Genomic DNA, 20,251 nt, shown 5'->3' with positions numbered 1-20,251 from the left:
TATTGTCTTTACCTCTCTGAATCTATTTGCAGACTCTCCACCCTCTCTTGATAATTTACTCTCTTGCTTATCACAGCGACATCACCAAACGCAGCATCTGTATATCTGTTCCATCTTCCTGATCATTAATATAGAATGTAAATAGTTGAGAACCCAGCGCTGGTCACTGTGTGGCGTAACTGGTTACGTTCTCTCTAACTGATTTATCCTGAGCGCCTGCTTCCTGTATTATACCCAATCCTCCCTCATTCCTGTACAACACAGTTGAAGAGTTGAATAAGAACAATGCGCATCTGTGAGGAATCCAACCGTTCGATGAGGCTGATGTCAACTCGGCCTCTATTCCTTTTTCGTGCCATCTCTCCAACCTAACACTCTAGTCTCTTGTTGTAAATTGCGCCACATGAAAAAAAAATCCACCCACATCTACACTTTCAATTACTTTTCGAATTTTACAGAACTCAATGAGATTTCCTTTCATTCTTATAAACTCGAGCGTGTAGGCCTAAAGTGCTCAATTTCTCTTCATAAGACAAACACTTCAAACATGGAATCAATGTAATGAAGCTCTTCTTAATTGCCTACAAGGGAAATAATTCATTCTGCAGGACACCCAAACTGTACTTCAGTTGCATCCTCACAAATGCCTTGCATAGCTACACCAACACTCCCTACTCTATCCTTTTATAAGTAAACACTGAAATTATGCTTGCATTTCTCATTACTTGCACTACCCGCATGCAGGTTTTCTGTGATATGCAAGCAGACATCCAGATCCCTCTGCACCTAAGCACTTTGAACTTTCTCGCCATTTAGACAATAATTTGTCTCTCCATTAATACTGGCCAACTTGAATAGCACCTTTTTTTTCTCAAGGTTTGTGAAGGTTTGGAGCTAAGGTTGAGATTTAGGATGTTGGTTTGCTGGCTGAGTTGTAGGTTTGATATCCAGACGTTTCATTACCTGGCGAGGTAACATCAATGGTGGCGACCTCCAAGTGAAGCGAAGCTGTTGTCTCCTGCTTTCTATTTATATCTTTCTCCTGGATGGGGTTCCTGGGGTTTGTGGTGATGTCATTTCCGGTTCGTTTTCTGAGGAGTTGATTGATGGCATCTAGATGTATGTGTTGTTTATGGCGTTGTGGTTGGAGTGCCAGGCCTCTAGGAATTCTCTGGCATGCCTTTGCTTAGCCTGTCCCAAGATAGATGTGTTATCCCAGTCAAAATGGTGGATTTTTTCATCCGTGTGTAGGGCTATGAGTGAGAGAGAGTCGTGTCTTTTTGTGGCTAGCTGGTGTTGGTGTATCCTGGTGGTTAACTTTCTTCATGTTTGTCCTACATAGTGTTTGTGGCAGTCCTTGCATGGAATTTTGTAGATGTCATTGGTTTTGTCCATGGGTTGTACTGTGTCTTTTAAGTTTGTTAGTTTTTGTTTGAGAGTGTTGGTGGGTTTGTGTGCTACTAGGATTCCGAGGAGTCTCAGTAGTCTGACTGTCATTTCTGAAACTTCTTTGATGTATGTTAAGGTGGTTAGGGTTTCTGGCTGTGTTTGGTCTGATTGTCGTGGTTTGTCCTTGAGGAATCTGCGCACTGTACTTCTTGAGTATCCGTTCATCTTGAATACGTCGTATAGGTGGTTCTCCGCTGTTTTGCGTATCTCGTCTGAGCCACAGTGTGTGGTGGCTCCTTGGAATAGTGTCCTGATACAGCTTCGTTTGTGTGTGTTGGGATGGTTGCTGGTGTAGTTAAGTATTTGGTCAGTGTTTGTCGGTTTTCTCTATATGCAGGTTTGTAGTTCTCCATTGTCCTTTCTTTCGACTGTGACGTCCAGGAATGCGAGTTTGTTGTCGGTTTCTTCCTCCTTGGTGACCTTTATGCCTGTGAGAGTGTTGTTGATGATGTTAAATGTCTCTTCTGTCTTGTTTCATTTTGTGATGCCAAAAATGTCATCTACATAGCGAACCCAGATACTTGGTTTGATGATTGGTAGGGCTGTTTGTTCTAGTCCTTGCATTACCGCTTCTACTATGAATCCTGATAAAGTGGAGATCCCATGGGTGTGTCGTTGGTTTGCTTGTAGACTATGTTTTTGAAGGTGAAGTGGGTGGTGAGGCACAGGTCCATTGGCTTCATGATATTTTCGTTGGTAATGTGATTGATGGTGGTTGGTGTGTGTGTGATGGTCTCTTCTAAAAGTGTGGTAAGTGTTTCCGTTGCCAGGTCGATGTTAAAGGAGGTGAACAGTGCTGTTATGTCGAATGAGATCATTGCTTCGTCTTCCTCTATGTTGGCGTTTTTGATGATTTTTAGGACTTCCTGGGTGGAGTGGATGGAGTGTTGTGAATCTTCTACTAGGTATTTTAGTCTTGCGTGTAGTTCTTTGGCTAGTCTGTAAATTGGTGTTCCGGGTAGTGCAACTATAGGTCTGAGGGGGCCTCCTGGTTTATGGATTCTTGGTAGTCCGTAGAATTGTGGGGTATTGGTCCCTTTGGGTTTCATTTTCTGGAATTCTGTCTTGTTTAATTGTCCGGAATTGTGTTATTTTCTTAGGAGATAGGTAATTTTGTTTCCTAGTTGTGTGGTCGGGTCAAGCGCCACCTGTTGGTAGTGTTGGTGCCTGCGAGTAGTGCATTAGCTTTTTCTATGTAGTCCCTTCTGTTCAGGATGACTGTGAGCGACCTTTGTCTTCAGGTAATATAATGATGTCTTTGTCTTTTTTGAGGTTTTCTAGGGCTTTATTTTCTTGTGTGGTCAGTTTGTTTCCTTCCCTCTTTCGGCTGAGAATAGGTGCAACTGTCTGTCTGATCGTTTGTTGTGTTTCTTCCATGAGATTGTTGTCCTTCAATGTGGTTTCTAATGCCGCAAGTAATTCCTTCTTGTCAGCGTCTCGGTAATTGAAATTTAATCCTTTGACTAGTACCGCTTTTTCTGTGTCTGATAGGGTCCGGTCTGATAAGTTCTTTATCCATGCCTCTGTCTTATCGGTTTTGTGTTTTTTTTGTGAGTTTGTCCAGTTTTTTCTTCACATCCCGATTTTTCTTCATCTGTCTTTGTCGGTGTTTGGTGTTGATGGCTTGTTCTATCACGTCTGACCATACTTGGTTTGTTGCTTGTTTGAATAACGGCTTTTGGCGCGCAATTTCCCGTTTGTATTTTCAGAGTCTGTGGTGGGCGTCATTGATTAATTCTCGGAGCATTCTGCGGCCGTTTTGTTCTGTTAAACTTTTGGCTTGAGATGTTTTTATCGGCGTTTATATCGCAGACATTTTGGCAGTTGTTGTTTTCTTAAACATTCATGCAGAGAGTACAGTTGTTCGCGGGTGGAACTCTCTCTGATGGCATTCTTTTCCCATCTACGGGCAAGTTATAGCGTGTTGCGCTCATGGCTTTTGCAAGGTTTGTGATGGTTTGTAGCTCAGGTTGAGATTTAGGTTGTTGGTTTGCTGGCTGAGCTGTAGGTTTGATATCCAGATGTTTCATTACCTGGCTAGGAAACATCATCAGTGGCGACCTTCAAGAGAAGCGAAGCTGTTGTCTCCTGCTTTCTATTTCTATCTTTCTCCTGGATGGGGTTCCTGGGGTTTGTGGTGATGTCATTTCCGGTTCGTTTTCTGAGGAGTTGATAGATGGCAACTAGATCTATGTGTTTGTTTATGTCGTTGTGGTTGGAGTGCCAGGCCTCTAGGAATTCTCTGGCATGTCTTTGTTTAGCCTGTCCCAGGATAGATGTGTTGTCCCAGTCGAAATGGTGGTTTTTCTTTGTGGTGGCACTCAAAATACAACGCCAGAAACAAACATATAGATTTAGATGCCATCGATCAATCTCTCAGAAAACGAACAGGAAATGACATCACCACAAACCCCAGGAACCCCATCCAGGAGAAAAATATAAATAGAAAGCAGGAGACAACGGCTTCGCTTCACTTGGAGGTCGCCACTGATGATGTTACCTCGCCAGGTGATGTTACCTCGCCAGGATATCAAACCCACAGATCAGCGAGCAAACATACACCCTAAAAGCCCCATATTTCTTCACTTTAATTTTCCTTGCTAAATGTTGGCCCATTCACCCAACCTACCACATAGTTTTAAAATCTCTTGCATCATCATTCTGAAGTAATTTCCCACCGATGTTAGTGTCATCTGAAAATGTGGCATCGTATTTTCGATCCCATCAACAGAGTACAGTCATTCCATCGATCGCAAATGGTTGAGGCATGAGTCCTGAAATCAATGGCACCCCACAAATTGCATTTGCCAAAAGAAAATTATACATTTATTCCATCTGACTCAATTTTGTTGGTTAACCAATCCTCCATCCAAGCTAATAAATTACTCCTAGACCCATGTTGTCTGATCTTACCACTTACTCTTTGGAGAAGCAACATATCCAATGCCTTCAGGAAGGCCAGATATGTTCCATCTCCAGGATTCCCACGACCCACCTTGTTTGTGACATCTTCAAATAACTCCAGCAAACAATTCGGACACGGTTTAGCCTTCGGGAAACCATGTTGACTCTGATGGATTGTGGTTTAACTTTGCAAATATCCTGAACAATGGACTCTAACAATTTGCCTTAAATTACAATAGTTTATTCTTACACTTTCGTCCCTAATGTATACCATTATTACAAGTTCTTCCCTTTCGAAAAGCTTTATGTTTTCTTTGAATTCCTGTTTAAAAGGCACACGTTTTTAAGAGATTTGTTCCAAATGCTGTGTAAGAGCCACGTGTGGCTGAATGGACTCATCATCCTGCTGGTGTACAAAATCGATGGGCTGACGTCTTTCTGGTGTTCACATGTTACCATCTCCAAGGCCAGAATGACATCCTCCTGTTGATGCTTTAGAGGATTGGGAGATTATGGAATCTTACTGTTGCTGTGTAACATTTTGAGGGGCTGATGGGTCTTCTCATACTTCTCTATAACAGGTGGAAATACTGAACGGTCTCCTCATGTATCCCGGAGATGGGGCCGAGTGATTGATTGGTCTTCTCTTGTTCCCATACAACAGACACGTGTCTAAATTGCCTCTTCCTTTCTCATGAAAGAAGTGTCAGATAGTTTTTAATCCTTATCCAATTCCCTTGCAATAGGCTCGGTGGGTGTGAATGGCCTCCTGTTATCCCAGTGTAACAATCTCCAGTCACTGTGTGACCTCTTCCAGTTCCTATGTTACAGACTTGAGGAGGCTGAATGGACTGATCCTGTTGCTGTTTAACAGGATACTGGTGCAGCATGGCCTACTGTTATAGGCTCGACTGGCTGATTGGCCTCCTTCTCTAAATGTATATCAGGCTCCAGGGGCTGAATAGCCTCGTCCTGTTTTAGTGTAACAGGGTCGAAGGTCTGAATATCCTCCTGTTGTTCCTGTGTAACAGGCTGGAGAACGGAACGGATTCCTCCACTATCTGTGTAATTCACTTCACTCCTTCACTCCTTCTGCCATTTATGTTCAAATAAGATCATCTTGAATCTTTGTAAACTCCAATGGCTACTGGGTCAACCTGATCATCATTTCATTATAAGTTCGCGCCTTCATTGCAGGAATCAGTTAAGGGAACCATCTCTGAGCTGCTTCCAATATAACAACATCCTTTCTTCATTGAAGAGATTAAATCTGTACACATTACTCTAGATGTGATCTCACTAAGAGCCTGTACAGCAGCAGCAACGCCTTACCGGCTTGTTGGAAGGTTCCCACCAGGTTAGAGCAGTCTCAGCTCTCTGAGGGAATACAGAGCATTGTTGGAAGATCATTGCCCTTCTCTACTCCATCAGCATAACGGGAGATCTGGAGTAATTAAAGTTTGAGAAGATCATAAATGATGTGGCGAGATGATCTCTACCATCAATCTCCCCAGAGCCCACATCGCTCAGATTTCACAGAATCTAGTAAGGTGGAGATTAAAAAAATAGCAAGGAGGAGCAAACATTGATAGGTGTTATATATCAAAGTGGAAGCTGCAACACAAATGTTGGGTATGTTATAAAACAGGAACTGAGATATACACATTTGTGGCTACTGCAGTGATAATGTACTGTTTAAGTTATATCTAAACTCTGTTAACCCAATTGAATGCTAATGCTGGGAAAAATGGATTTCAAGACCACGTGTGAGATGTTTTACACGAGCATTATGTTAAGCACTGAGCTCGAGATCAGGTGATTTAGGAATTGGTGTTGAGTGATCAGAAGAGCTAATTGAAATATTTGAAGGAAAGGACATTTTGGGAACAGTGATCACAATGTACTGGTTTTCTTTTATGCTGTTTGAGTACACAACAGTTTTTGTTTTATTTGAAGTAACTGTTATAAATATGAGTCATGCAAGTCATCAAGGTGTGAGGAGAACGTCGGGACTACAGATGCTGGAGATCAGAGGCGAAGAGTGTGGTGATGGAAAAGCACAGCCAGGCAGCATACTAAGAGCAGATAAATCGATGTTTGGGGCATAAGCCCTTCATCAGGAATGAAGCTTATGGGCCAAGGTGGCTGAGGGATAAATGAGAAGGGGGTGAGGCAGGGGGAGGTTAGCAGGGATTGCGGTAGGTAGATGAAGGTAGGGTTGAATGTGATAGGTGATGAAGGGAGACAGACCGCCTCATCTACTGCATCCATTGAACCCAATGTGATCTTCTCTACATTGGCGAGGCAGAAGGTCAACTTGTGGAACATTTCAGTGAACATCTCTGGGACAGCCTCATTAAACAATTCCATCGCCTTGTGGCTGAGCACTTTAACTCCCCTTCCCACTCTGCCAAGGACATGAGGGGCCTGGAGCTGCTCCATCGCCAAACCCGAGCCACCAGAAGCCTGCAGGAAGGAAGCCTCCTCTTCTGCCTTGGGACCCTCCAAACACAGGGGATCATAGTGGATTTCCCCATTTCCCCTAATCCCATCCTATCCCACTCCAACCCTCCAATCAGCACCGCCCTTTTGTACATTCCTACGCGTCCACCTTCCTTGCTATCAATCTGGTCCACCCTCCTCTCCGAGTATCACTTTCAACCCCACCTTCACTTACCTATTTGATGAAAGGAAGCAGCTTAGAAAAATGCCAAGTTGTAGTAGTCCAGTGGATTCAGAGAAATATAGGACCCAGCAAAGGATGACCAAGAAACTGAGAAGAAAATCGAAAAGAGAAAAAACATGCAAACGAAAGAAATACATACAAACTGCTAAAAAGAGTCTATCAAGGTATGAAAAAAAAATAAAAACAAGGTCAAATGTGCGTTCAGGATAGTTTATTGCAGAGAACAGAGAAATCTCAAGGAAAAGACACAGTTTATTTGCGTCTATCTTCATTGGAAGAATGTCCAGAAATTCTTCCAGAAATACCAAGTTACCATGGGACTTGTGTAAGTAAAGTCTAAGATTATTCTTATCAATGTTGAGGTCATCTTTGAAAAGAAAGCTGCATTGAATATTTATAAATCTGACAGACTAGATGTACTTCATACAAGGATTTATGAGGAAGCAGCAATTGCATCGCGGATTTTTACTTTATCTTCCGACACATTCTCGAAAGTCATTTAGCCAATCTGTATAAGGCAAAGGTTACAAATATTATCCAACAGTTTAAGAAAGGATGAAGATGGAGAGGGGTGAACTACAGAGCAGTTATCTTGTCATCCGCAGTCGGCTGTCTGTTGGACTCGATTACAAAGAACATGCGACTACATATGTAGAAGATAATAACATAACTTGGGATTGTGAAAATATACCGATGAAAGGAAAACCAGAAGAGGCACACATTTTTTTTTGGAATGGTTTGAAGATGATTCTTGTGGACATAGGCAATGAAGAAACAATGGATAACGTAGAGTTGAATATTCATGAGATTTTTTTAAAAACTCACACAGTAAGCTCATAAGAAAGGTTAAAGCGAGAGGTATTAGGAAGAACATATGAAAATTGCAAAGAAAAAATTAGTTTTACATTCAGGTGATTGTAATTGGAATATAGAAGACGTCATGCACCAGTTGTATCGAGTGTTCATGAGAGTATTTTGTATTGTTCGGAGTCCCAATCTAAGAAATAAGGTATTGACTACAGAGGAACTGCAAAAGGTATTATTCAGATTCATCCCTAAAACGGCAAGATTTTCTGATGTGGAAACTCACCCTGTGATCTCGAGTTTCGAAACATGAGAGGTGGTTGCAGTGAAACTTAGAAACACAGAGGGGACTGAATAACAGGGACATGGAGAAGTACAAGTAGGCGAGATCTGGGAGAATCCCACGATATTCTACACGGACAAGTAGAGCAGAATAATCAGCAAACAGTTAGTGTCCATTAGAAACCAAAGGGGCAATCTGTGTGTCAAGCTGGAGAACATTGATGGATTGTTACATGAGACCTTCACATCTATTTTACTTTAGAGACGGAGAAGACAAGTACAGAATTCAAGGAGATGGATGAGGAAACTCTTGAACAGATTGATGTAAAATACGAGAAAGGATTTGAGGCTTTGTTCTGTATAAATTTGGACCTATCTCCATGTCTGAATGAGTTGTATCACAGGCGGCTGTTGGGGTGAATGGAGGAAAGACCCTGACTGAATATTTTAATTAGGATCTGACCATAGGGGAGGTTCCAGAGAACTGGAGAACTGCTAACACGATTCCACTTCACAGTTCGGGTGGGAGAGATAGACCAGGGAACTATAGACGAGCGGGTATTAGGTCACTGTTAAGGAAACTACTGGAGAAAATAGGGAAGGAGAAAATTGAACTCCATTCAGAGTCTCAAGGTCTGATCAGGGATAATCATCATGTCTTTATCAGAAGGAAGTGACATCTAATGGATTTGATTGAATTCGTTTGAGGAGGACGATTCTTTAGCTTTGTAAGAAAGCCTTTGACAAATTTCCAGCTGGGAAACTGAAAAATAATGTAAAATCTCACAATATAAATGATAACTTGACAAGTTACAACGAAAATTGTCTTAGTGGCAGGAGGCAGAGGGTAGTGAGAGAAGGCTGTTTGTGTGACAGGAGACCAGTGTCCCCTGGTGTACCACAGGGATCAGTGATGTGTCCGTTATTATTTGTGTTATTCATAACAAAAACAAATTTGAATGTGGAGGGGGCTCGGTGGAGAGTCAGGGAGGTGTGATAAGTAAGTGTACGTTTGACATAAAGATTGACCAGTTGGTTTGCAGTGAGGAGGAAGGCCTTAAGTTACAGGAAGATGCAGATGAAATGGTCAGATGGGCAGATCAATGGCAGATGGAATGTAACCCTGATAAATGTGAGGTGAAGCACATTGGGAGAAGGAACCAGGCAGGGGAGGACTCAATGAATGGCAGCACACTGGGAAGCTCAGATTGTGCTTCTCCACACATCCCTGAATGTGACTGGGCAGATTAATGCTTAAAAATGTGTTGCTGGAAAAGCGCAACAGGTCAGGCAGCATCAAAGGAGCAGGAGAATTGACATTTCGGGCAGATTCCTGAAGAAGGGTTTATGCTCGAAACGGCGATTCTCCTGCTCCTTTGATGCTGCCTGACCTGCTGCGCTTTTCCAGCAACACATTTTTAAAGCACTGATCTCCAGCATCTGCAGTCCTCACTTTCTGCTGGGCAGGTTAATGGACTAGTTAAAAATTGGACCTTGAGTAATGTGTTTCCTAATCAGGGTGTAGACATAAGACCTTCCAGGGCTTTGGTTCGGCCAAAATGGAGTACTGTTTGTAGCTCTGGGAGCCACATTCCAGGAAGGATGTGATTGCACTGGAGGGAGTGCAGAGGTGATTCACCAGGATGTTCCCTCGGGTAGAACACATCAGCTATGGAGAGAGGCTGGATAAGCTCGGGTTGTTTACTTTGGAGCAGAGAAAGCTGAGGATTCAGGGATTCAGAAGGATAAGATTATAAGCGACACGGACAGGGGGATAGACAGCAGCTGTTCCTTTTAGTCAGAGGCTCAAGAACAAAGGAGCACACTTTTAAAGTGAAAAGTTTGAGGTTCAGAGATGATTTAAACATTTTTTCACCTCGAGGTGTGGGCTTCTGGGATTACTTCCTGAGAGGGAAATTATCACGAGTAACCTCACAATCGTTAAAAAGTACTTGGACAAGCACTTGGAAGTGTCATAACATTCCAGGCTATGGGACTGCTGTAGAAAGTGGGACTAATATAGATCGTGCTGTACTTCTGTTGGCACAGAGTCTTTGCTCCTGTGAGTGTACCATGTGGAAGGTCAATTATTGGAGCATTTTAAGGCAGGAATTGATGGGTTTCTGAAGAGTTATATTCATAATGGTTATAAGTGTGAACTGTAATAGCATGTTAAATTATGTCAATGTGAGAAATATGAGAAAACAAGTGTAGTTTCCTTACAGTTTGGAACCAGAGAATGGAGAATGGGGAACAGGGAAATGGCAGAACTATGAAGCCACTACTTCAGTTCTGTCTTCACAAAACTTTCTAACAATATAAGAAAAACCAAGTCTGGTGTGGGAAAATGATAGAGTACGTGGAACACAGAACATAGTAAGTAAATGGTTTAGCAGAAGTTATTGTGGCTGAAAGTAATAGTCATAGACAACACTAACATAGATTTATGAGATGGGAATTATGTTTGAGAAGCAGACTGGCTGACAAATGAAAGAACAGTAATGGATGTAAAACATTTTGATTTTTAGGAAAATGTTGGTAAAGCTCCAAGCCCAATTTGCAATATCAAATCTGAGTGGATTGGGGCGAATATATGGACATGTTTCGAGAATGGGACAGCTGGCAGTAAACAGTGAATAGAAATAAACAGACTCATCAAGCAACAGCCTGACATTGTCTGTAAGGTATGATTCTCTGAGTATGACTATGACCTAGACACCCCATCACCTTCCCCGGATATGTTCTGTCTCATCAGCAGGATGGACACAGCAGAGGTGGCGGCACAGTGGGATGCAGTTAGAAGGGAATTGCTCTTGGAGTCCTCAACAGTGTCTCCGTATCCCATGGCATTAGTTTGCATTTGGGAAAGGAAACCTCCTGCTGATTACCAAGTACCAGCATCTCTCAACTGATGTATCAGTACTCCTCCATGCTGACCAACACTTGGAGGAAGCACTGAGGGTAGCATTCTGGGTGGGGTATCTCAATGTTCACCACCAACAGTATCTCAGCTACAGCATTATTGATCGAGAAGGCTGGGTCCTAAAGGATGTAACTGCTAGAGTGGTTCTGCGGCAGGCAGTGAAGGAACCAACAAGAGGAAAATATACACTTGACCACGGCCTTACTAATCTGCCAGTTGCAGAAGTATCTGTCCATGACAGTATCGGTAAGAGTGACCACCGCATAGTCATTGTGGAGAAAAAGTCACACCTGCACATTGAGAATAACATTCACCATTTTGGGTGGTACTATCACAGTGCGAAATAGGGCAGACTTCGAACAGATCTAACAGTTCAAGTCTGGGTGTCCATAAGGTGCTGTGGTTCATCTATAGGAGCAGAATTATACAGCCACACAACCTCATGACCTGGCATATCCCCCTCGCAACAATTACCATCAATCCAGAGGATCAACATTGGTTCAATGGATGTGCAGGATGGCAGGAGCAGCACCAGGCAAAACTGACAATGAAGTGTCAGCCTGGTGAAGCCACCAAACAGGACTACTCGTGGGCCAAACAGCATAAGCAGTAAGTGATAGACAGAGCTAAGTGATCCCACAAGCAACGGTTCAGATCTAAGCTCTGCAGTCCTTCCACATCTAGTCGAGAAACGTTGGAGACAATTAAACAATTCATTGGAGGAAGAGGTTTCACAAATAACGCTTTCCTCCATGATGGAAGAGCCCAGCACTTCAGTGTATAAGATAAGGCTGATGCACTCGTAACAACTTTCAGTCAGAAATGCTGAGTGGATGATCCATTTCAGCCTCCTCCAGTGGTCCTCAGCGTTTCAGTTACCAGTCATCAACCAATTCGATTCAGTCCACGCGATATCCAGAAACGGTTGGAGATACGGGATACTCTATGGGACCCATACTCTGACAACATTCTGGCAATAGTACTGGAAACTTGTGCTCCTTAACTTGCCACTCCCCCAGCCAAACTGTTTCAATACAGTTACAACAATGGCTTTTCCTGATTATGTGGAAAATTACCCCAAGTATCTCCTGTATATAAAAAGCAGAACAAATCCAATCCGGCCAATTACTACTCCATCAGTCTACTCTCGATCATCAGTAAAGTGGTGGGAGGTCTCAGTGCTTTTAAGCAGCAACCTGCTCATCAATACCCTGTCAATGACGCCAGTTTGGGCTCCACCAGGGCCACTCAACTCCTGACCTCATTACCTTGATTCAAACATGGACAAAAGAGATGAATTCCAGAGGTAGGGTGAGAGTGATAGCCCTTAATTTCAAGGCTGCATTCGACCTTGTGTGGTATCAAGGTGCTTTTGCAACACTGGATTCAATGGGTATCAGAGGCAAAATCCCGGCTGGTTAGAATCATACCTGACACGTAGGAAGATGGTCATGGTTGATGAAGGACAGTCAACTCAGCTCCATGTCTGTAGGAGTCCCTCGAGCAGTGAACAGAAACTTCTTCATTGCTGCTTCATCAATAACCTTCCCTTCATGTTAAGGTCAGAAGTGGGGATGTTCGCCGATGATTGTACAATGTTCTGCAACATTTGTGGCTCCTCAGATACGGAAGCAGTCCATGTTCAAACACGACAAGATCTGGACAGTATCCAGGCTGGCAAGTGGCAAGTAATGTTCAGCCCACACGAATGCCAGACCATGACCATCACCAATAAAATACAATCTAACCTGCCCCTTGGCATTTAATGGTGGTACTTTCACTGAATCCCCCAGTATCAAAGTCCTGGTGGGTAATCATTGCTCAGAGACTCACTGGTCTCCCCACATGAACACTGTAACTATATGAGCAGGTCCGAAGCTAGGAAAACTGCAGCGAGTAACTCACATCCTGATTTCCAAAATTCTGTCCATCATCTACAATGCATGTCAATACAATATAGGTCAGAAGTGTGACAGAAGACTCCCAGTTTTCCTGGATGAGTGCAGCCCCAACAACACTCCAGAAGCTTTATACCATCCAGGACAAAGCAGCCAGTTTGACTGTCCCTTCATTCACAATGCTCCACCATCAACGCGCAGCAGCAGCAGTGTTTTACTATCCACATGCTGCAATGAAATGATACACCAAAGATCCTCAGAAACCATCTTCCCAATTCATGACCACTTCTATCTAGAAGGACAAGGGCTACAGATGTATGGGAATACCATCATCTTTAGGTTCCCCTCCAAGCCATTCACCATCCTGACTTGGAAATATATCACGGGCCAAAATATATCACTTGGAAATATATGGTGGGCGGCACGGTGGCACAGTGGTTAGCACTGCTGCCTCACAGCGCTTGAGACCCGGATTCAATTCCCGACTCAGGCGACTGACTGTGTGGAGTTTGCACGTTCTCCCCGTGTCTGCGTGGGTGTCCTCCGGGTGCTCCGGTTTCCTCCCACAGTCCGAAGATGTGCGGGTCAGGTGAATTGGCCATGCTAAATTGCCCGTAGTTTTAGGTAAGGGGTAAATGTAAGGGTATGGGTGGGTTGCGTTTCGGCGGGTCGGTGTGGACTTGTTGGGCCGAAGGGCCTGTTTCCACACTGTAAGTAATCTAATCTAATCACAGCTCCTTCATAGTCGCTGGGACAGAATCCTGGGATTCTCTCCCTAAAGGCATTGGAGGTCAACCACAGCAGGTGTACTGCAGTGTCCAACAAGGCAGCTCACCACCACCTTCTCAAGAGCAACTAGGGACAGGCAATAAATGCTGGCCCAGCCAGTGACACCCAGATTGACGAAATACAGAAATAGAAATTAACAGAGGACGGTTGCTGAGGTATCACAGAGATCGGTTTTGGGGCCCAGCTGTTCACAATGTCCTTTAAATATTTGGTTGCTGGAAACAGATACAATACATCCCAGCCTGCTGACAGCACTAATGGATGTGGGATTGTGAGTGGGTGCGGAGGATGTAAAAAAGCACCAAGAAGACTAAGACAAATGGAGTGAATGGGTAAATACGTGACAGATGGAGAACAATGTGGATAGAGGTGACGGTGTGCCCTTTGGTGGAAATGATAAACTGGAATCCTACAATTTGAAAAGGATTGGTTGAAACACGTTGATTTACAAAGGGCCATATGCTCCTTTTTGTTGTTTCCTTTTGCATCAACCTCTGAGGTCCCTGCAGCGCAGTGAGTTCTGTAACCAGAAGTCAATACTGGGCATGGCATTGACACGCTGACCAGTGTACACAGACCCACCAAGTGGGGAGCTATAACACGGAAAAGGATCTGCATATCCTTGTACATATGTCGCTGAAAGCAATATTGCAGAAACAGAAAGCAGTAAAGAAGATAAATGGTGTGTTGACCTTCATTTCAGGGGGATGTGAGTCCAGGAGAAAGGTGTCTTACTGCAGCTGTACAGGCCTTTGGAGACATCCCATCTCGAGCATTGTGCAGTATTGTGTGCAGGCTTGGTCTCCTTACCTAATAAAGGGCAAACCGGACATTGAGAGAGAGCAGTGAAGGATGACCAGACTGATCTCTGGGATGACAGGCTTGTTGTGGGAGCAGTGTTTGGGGCAACTGAGCCTGTATTCCATGGGGTTTAGGAAAATGAGCGGAGTTCTCAGTGAAATATACAAAACTCTGCCAGGGTGAGACAGATTGAAAGCAGGGATGATATTCCCCTGGCTGGGATGACTAAAACAAGGAACCACAGTATTAGATAAGGCAGGTCACTCTGAAATGAGATGAGAATAACAGGTTGCACTCACAGACTGGTGAGCATGGGGAATTGGCTTGCACCTGGAAACCAAGACACTGATTATAAATAAGGATTTAGAGACAGTAAAGGGATGGTGGGAGAGCAGGAGTACGGTGTGGAACTGAAGGGCCAACCATCATTACATGGAATTGGTTAGCAAACTCAATGGACCAAACCTACTACTGCATTTCCTATTTTATAACTTCCAAAGGTTACTCACATTAACTGATATGTATATCATGTGGGGTAATTGCATTGAGGAGATTTTTTTCTATGAACTAGAATGGGGGAGGCTCAATGTGTTGTATGACCTATTCCTTTCCCGCTGTTTCTGTGCAGTCTGTGGGAAAGCTCGGTAAATGTTGTCACAAGTTCTGAGATGTTAAGAAGGAGGTCTCTGCAGGGTCGACAGGTCTGTGTTCCCATTCCCTTTTCCGACACTGATGCTGAGGCCAGATGTTCTGTCGGGTTTCATCCTTTCAGTCTTTGGAGTAGTTTGATACAAGTGAGTGCCTTGATTGGCCGTTTCAGAGACCATTGAAATGTTTATCACATGCCAGGGTCTTTGGAGTCAGTTTTAGGCCAGCCCAGGAAATCACGGGAGATTCACTTCCTAAAAGTACATTGGAGAAGGAAATTCTGTTTACAATCGATATTGGCTTCAAGGTCACTGTTACTGACCCCAGATTTTAGATCTCGATATTTTATTAATTGTCTTTAACTTCCACCCGCTGCCAGAGCATTAGCCTGGTCTGGATTAGTAATCCAGTGACATTTCCACAACAGCACCATCTCCACATGGGGACCTGTCAGAGACAACACTGAGCAGGGTATTTCTGTGCTGCTTGACAGCTCTGTCAAAAAGAACTCCCACCAACTTGACTGTCGTGATGGGACTGAGGGGGTGGTAAATGATCAGATTGTAATTATTCCCGTTTTAGGGAACGGGACTTACCTGAGTAATTTTCCACATTGCCAGGGACATGTCAGAGTTGGAGCTGGAATGAGAAATCTCCCCCCATGGACACGGCTTGTTGTGCAGCACAAGTCTTCAGTCCTATTGCAGGAATGGTGTCCTGGCCCATTGCCTGTGGCATATCTACTGTGTTCAGCTGTTTCTTCATGTCACGTGCAGCGAATCACATTAGTTGAAGACTGGCATCTGTGATTTTGTGGGCATCATGGCGTGGGTGATGATTATCATTGACTCAACACTTCTGGCAGAAGATGGTGCAGATAAAACATCCTTCTCTTTTACACTGATGTGCAGGTCTGTTCCATTATTTAGGATGGGGATGTTTGTGGAGCCCTCTCCTCCAGTCATTTCTTTAATCGTCCATCACCATTTATAACTGAATGCGACAGGACTGTAGTGCTTCGTTCAGATCTGTTGGTCAAGTCTGGTAGCTTTAATGAGTTAGCATCAGGTTAAAGTTCATGTGGTTCTGACTCTGACATGTTCACCCACACTCGTCACTGAGCCATAGATGGTGTTGATGGTAATGACAGACTGAGGTGTTATCCTGGCAAAAAGTTTCAGGTTGTGGTTGAATGCATGTCTGCTTCTCCTGCTGTTGTGGTCTAAAGCACTACATGAATACCCAGTTTCCAGCTGCAATATCTGCAATGCAATTCTGCTGTCTGTTCCCCAATTCTCACTGAGACCCTTTCACCCATCAGCCCTGCACTCAGTGACCTAACCTGGTTTCTGATGTGGTAATACTTCAATTTTCAAACTCTCATTCTGCTGAGGGTCTGTCTCCCCGGGTCTTGCTTCCAATCTGACACATTCCACAAAAGCATTTGACTGATCTTAATTCAAATGTTTAATTCACCCGAATCTTTTTTCCTTGGGTAATACCATCTTCTGTGTTTAAAGTGATTGTTTTTCCTCTGTTTCTTTCCCTGACCATGATTAAGGGCTCTGTGGTGTCAGTGATACCAGAGTTATGTAGTTTCAGAGCCAATGAATTCTCTGGATTCCCAATCATCTACACCACATTGTATATTTTCTCTTTTGAATTGATGCCTTATCACTCATGGCTGCCTTGTCCTCCCATGAGTATGTTTCATGTTCTTGGGGTTGCATTTCTTGTATTATCTTCCAAATTCTCCCCAGAACCTCCGTCCATTGCTGGTCCATGGTCTTTCCTGCTCAGCTCCCCTTCCAATTAACTCTGGACAGTTCCTCCCGCATGTCTTTGTAGTGACATTGCTTAATTATAACCACATTACATCTTGAACAGATGTAAACTAAAAGAACGAGCTTTGAGAGATGGGACACGAAGAATAATTGGTGGAATTCTAAACCAGCTACAAAGGGAGAACAAGAGAGAGAGGATATAGATATGGAGATATGGAAAATGAGAAAACCACATTCTCGAAAGAAGCAGATGAACATCCCCCAATACTTTGGCAATGTCTGTGTGCTGTGGTCCTTTGTACAGTGCACGTACAGCAGAGTATTATGTTCAAATGCTAAGTCTGATGCCAGAACATTTGTCTCCAATGATATGACAGACATTAGCTTTGGAAAGAACCCAGCAGGCCAACATATTGAAATAAGTTGGGACACCAGAATCAAGAATTTGGAGCACACATCCTGGTAAGAATGAGAAATTAGAGTTGGGAATCCCAGAAAAAGAGGGAACGTTGAGAGGATCAAATAATGTTTTAATATTTTATAAATTTTATACATCATTTGTGACTTATCTGCACACACACACATTGATTAAACAGTGTATATAAAATCTTTTTTCCACCATTGAAACTGTCCTGTTGTCGTGTTACGAGGATACATGAACACCAAGTAGTCATCAAAAGACATAACGCACTATCACTATGTTCCATACATACAGAAAAAGAAGGGCACCACTTTGATTGGGACAAAGCACACACACATACTAAGACACGCAAGGACCTTCTTAGAGAAATGGTATTCTAAGCAGAAGTCCATCAATAAACTCATCAATTTAGATTCTGTCTACATACTATTGTTAAAATAACCGGAAATGGCATCACCCAATGTAAGAAACATAGTCATGGTGACGAAACTTCTGAAAACATACCGTCAAGCTCAGTGAGCTAACTTGCATACATATAAATTGTTTTTTTTTGTTTATTAGTGGAATTTAGGAGTTCTCTGTCGCTCACGTTTTGACAGATTATGATGTGAGGTGAGCTTTTCTGGGTATGTGGTTTTAATTAACAGAGGGGTTTGGCATCGATGTTATAACAGTTTGGGGACTTGCCATATGGCATTTGGACAGACTTGAACAGATCTGTGAAACAACAGATCCCAGCAAATTCCAACTCATTGCAACTTTGAACTTCAAATGAAACCATTGGGAAAATTCGTTTAATTTTGTTACTTGTGGTTGGTTAAATGAAAAGTGAGGGAAATGACTTTTAACATTACTGAAGAGGTTCCCGAATTTTCCAAGGAAACTTCGAAATACAGAAGGAGGACATTTTTTAGAATGAGCCAATAGGTAGGAATTGGGTTTAACCATGGAGAAAAGGGAAGCTGGAATTGTAATGGAGTTGGTCTAGCACTTTGATGTATCAGAGAAATAGGCAACTGCAGTAGAGTTATAAAAACTTAACTTGCAAATGTGGCGACTGGAGTTAGAAGATAAGTAAAGGGGCGGAAACAGAGAGAGAAAAAAGAGAAAGTGAAGAGAAAGAATTAGAGAGGGCAATTGAAATTCAGAAGTTGGGAATTAGGTAAGAAAGTTAAATTAACAAGATGGAGATGAAGGGAGAACGTAGGGATGTATTCAACTAGGTTAGTAACTTGCCATATTTCGGTGAGAAAAATGTCAAAATCTTTTTTTATTTCATTTGAAAAAATGACACGGCAGATGACCTGTCCAGTGAACTTATGGGTAATGCTAGTTCAGACTAATCTGGTGGGCACAGCTAGTGAGGTATGTGCAGCGCTGTCAGACGAGGAATCCAGACATTATCAAGATGTCAAATTGGCTATTTTGATTAGTTATGAATTTGTACTAGAAGCATATAGACAGAAATTCGGAAAAATAAAGACGGAACCAGGTCAGACTTATATTGAGTTTGAAAGAATTAACCACAGTCATTTTGATAGGTGGGTTATGGCCTTAAAAATGGATAAGATCTGTCAGGCTTGAAGGAAGATTAATCTGCTGGAGAAGTTAAAAGACTCACTTGCAGAGATAGTAAGAATTCATGTGAATGAATAGAAAGTTCAAGAAGTGAAAAGTGCGGCAGAAATGGCAGGTAAATATGAATTGTGGCATGTGATGAAATTTAGCTTCTGGCAGGAATTTCATCCTGTGGGGGATAGAAATTGGGAGAAGGGAAGATCACACATTACAAAGCGAACAGTAGCTCATAATAGTTTACCACAGGTGAAGAAAGAAGCCAAAGGGGGTTGAAAGGTGGTGAAAGGCCTCAGGTGCTCTCACTGTAAGGGAGTGGAACACATAATATTACAGTGCCGATGGTTTAAGAAGGGCACAGGGAAAAAGTTGTTATCACTGCAGTAAGCTGGGACACACCGTGCTGGGCGTTAAAGAAGGCACTTTGGGGAAAGATGCGGTAGAAGAGGCTAAGCCAGTGACATTAGTGAAACTGGTAAAGGAAACCCCAAGTGCAGCCGAGGAGCTGCAGGACATTGCACAACCTAGGCAAGGGCTGGGTATGGAGGCAGTGCCTGATCTCTGTAAAGAATTCAGCTCTGTGGATAAAGTTTACTCAGAAAGAACAGGGGGAGAAGGATAAGAAATTATAATTTTGTGAGATAAGGGATCTGCTCACTCTCTATTAGTTGGGAAGTGAGGCGCCAGAAAAGCACAACAGATCAGGCAGCGTCCGAACAGCAGGACAATCGAATATCAGGCAGAAACCCATCGTCCGGAACGTGGTGGGCGGACAAGGGGGCTGGAAGATAAATACGAGAGTAGTAGCTGAGCTGGTGGGAGGGTCACTGGGAAGGCAATAAGATGATGTAGGTAGGAGTGATAGTGATATGTCGGAGGGGAGGGTGGAGTCGATAGGTGGAAAGGAAGATGGCCTGTTAGGGCAGTTCAAGAGGGCGGTGCTAGGTTGACCGGTTGGATCTGGAAGAGGTTGGTGGAGGGGAGATTTGGAATTTGATGAAGTCAACGTTGATGCTGTACAGGTTGAGGGTTCCAGCTGTCCTACCATCGATAGGTGTCCTATCACCCCCCTCTCCAACATATCACCATCACACCCCACCTGCATCTACCAATCGCCTTCCAAGCTCCCTTTCACCCAGCTCCACCCCCACCCACCCATTTATTTCTCAACCTCCTTCCCCCTCCCTTACGCCCCACTTTCCTGATGAAGGACGTATGCCCAAAACGTCAATGCACCTGCCGCTTGGATGCTGCCGACATGCTGTGCTTTTCCAGCCCCACACTTTT

The sequence above is a fragment of the Hemiscyllium ocellatum genome, unplaced genomic scaffold (genome assembly GCF_020745735.1).
Source record: "Hemiscyllium ocellatum isolate sHemOce1 unplaced genomic scaffold, sHemOce1.pat.X.cur. scaffold_313_pat_ctg1, whole genome shotgun sequence".
Classification (NCBI taxonomy): domain Eukaryota; kingdom Metazoa; phylum Chordata; class Chondrichthyes; order Orectolobiformes; family Hemiscylliidae; genus Hemiscyllium; species Hemiscyllium ocellatum.
Note: the sequence above shows the minus strand (reverse complement) of the source record.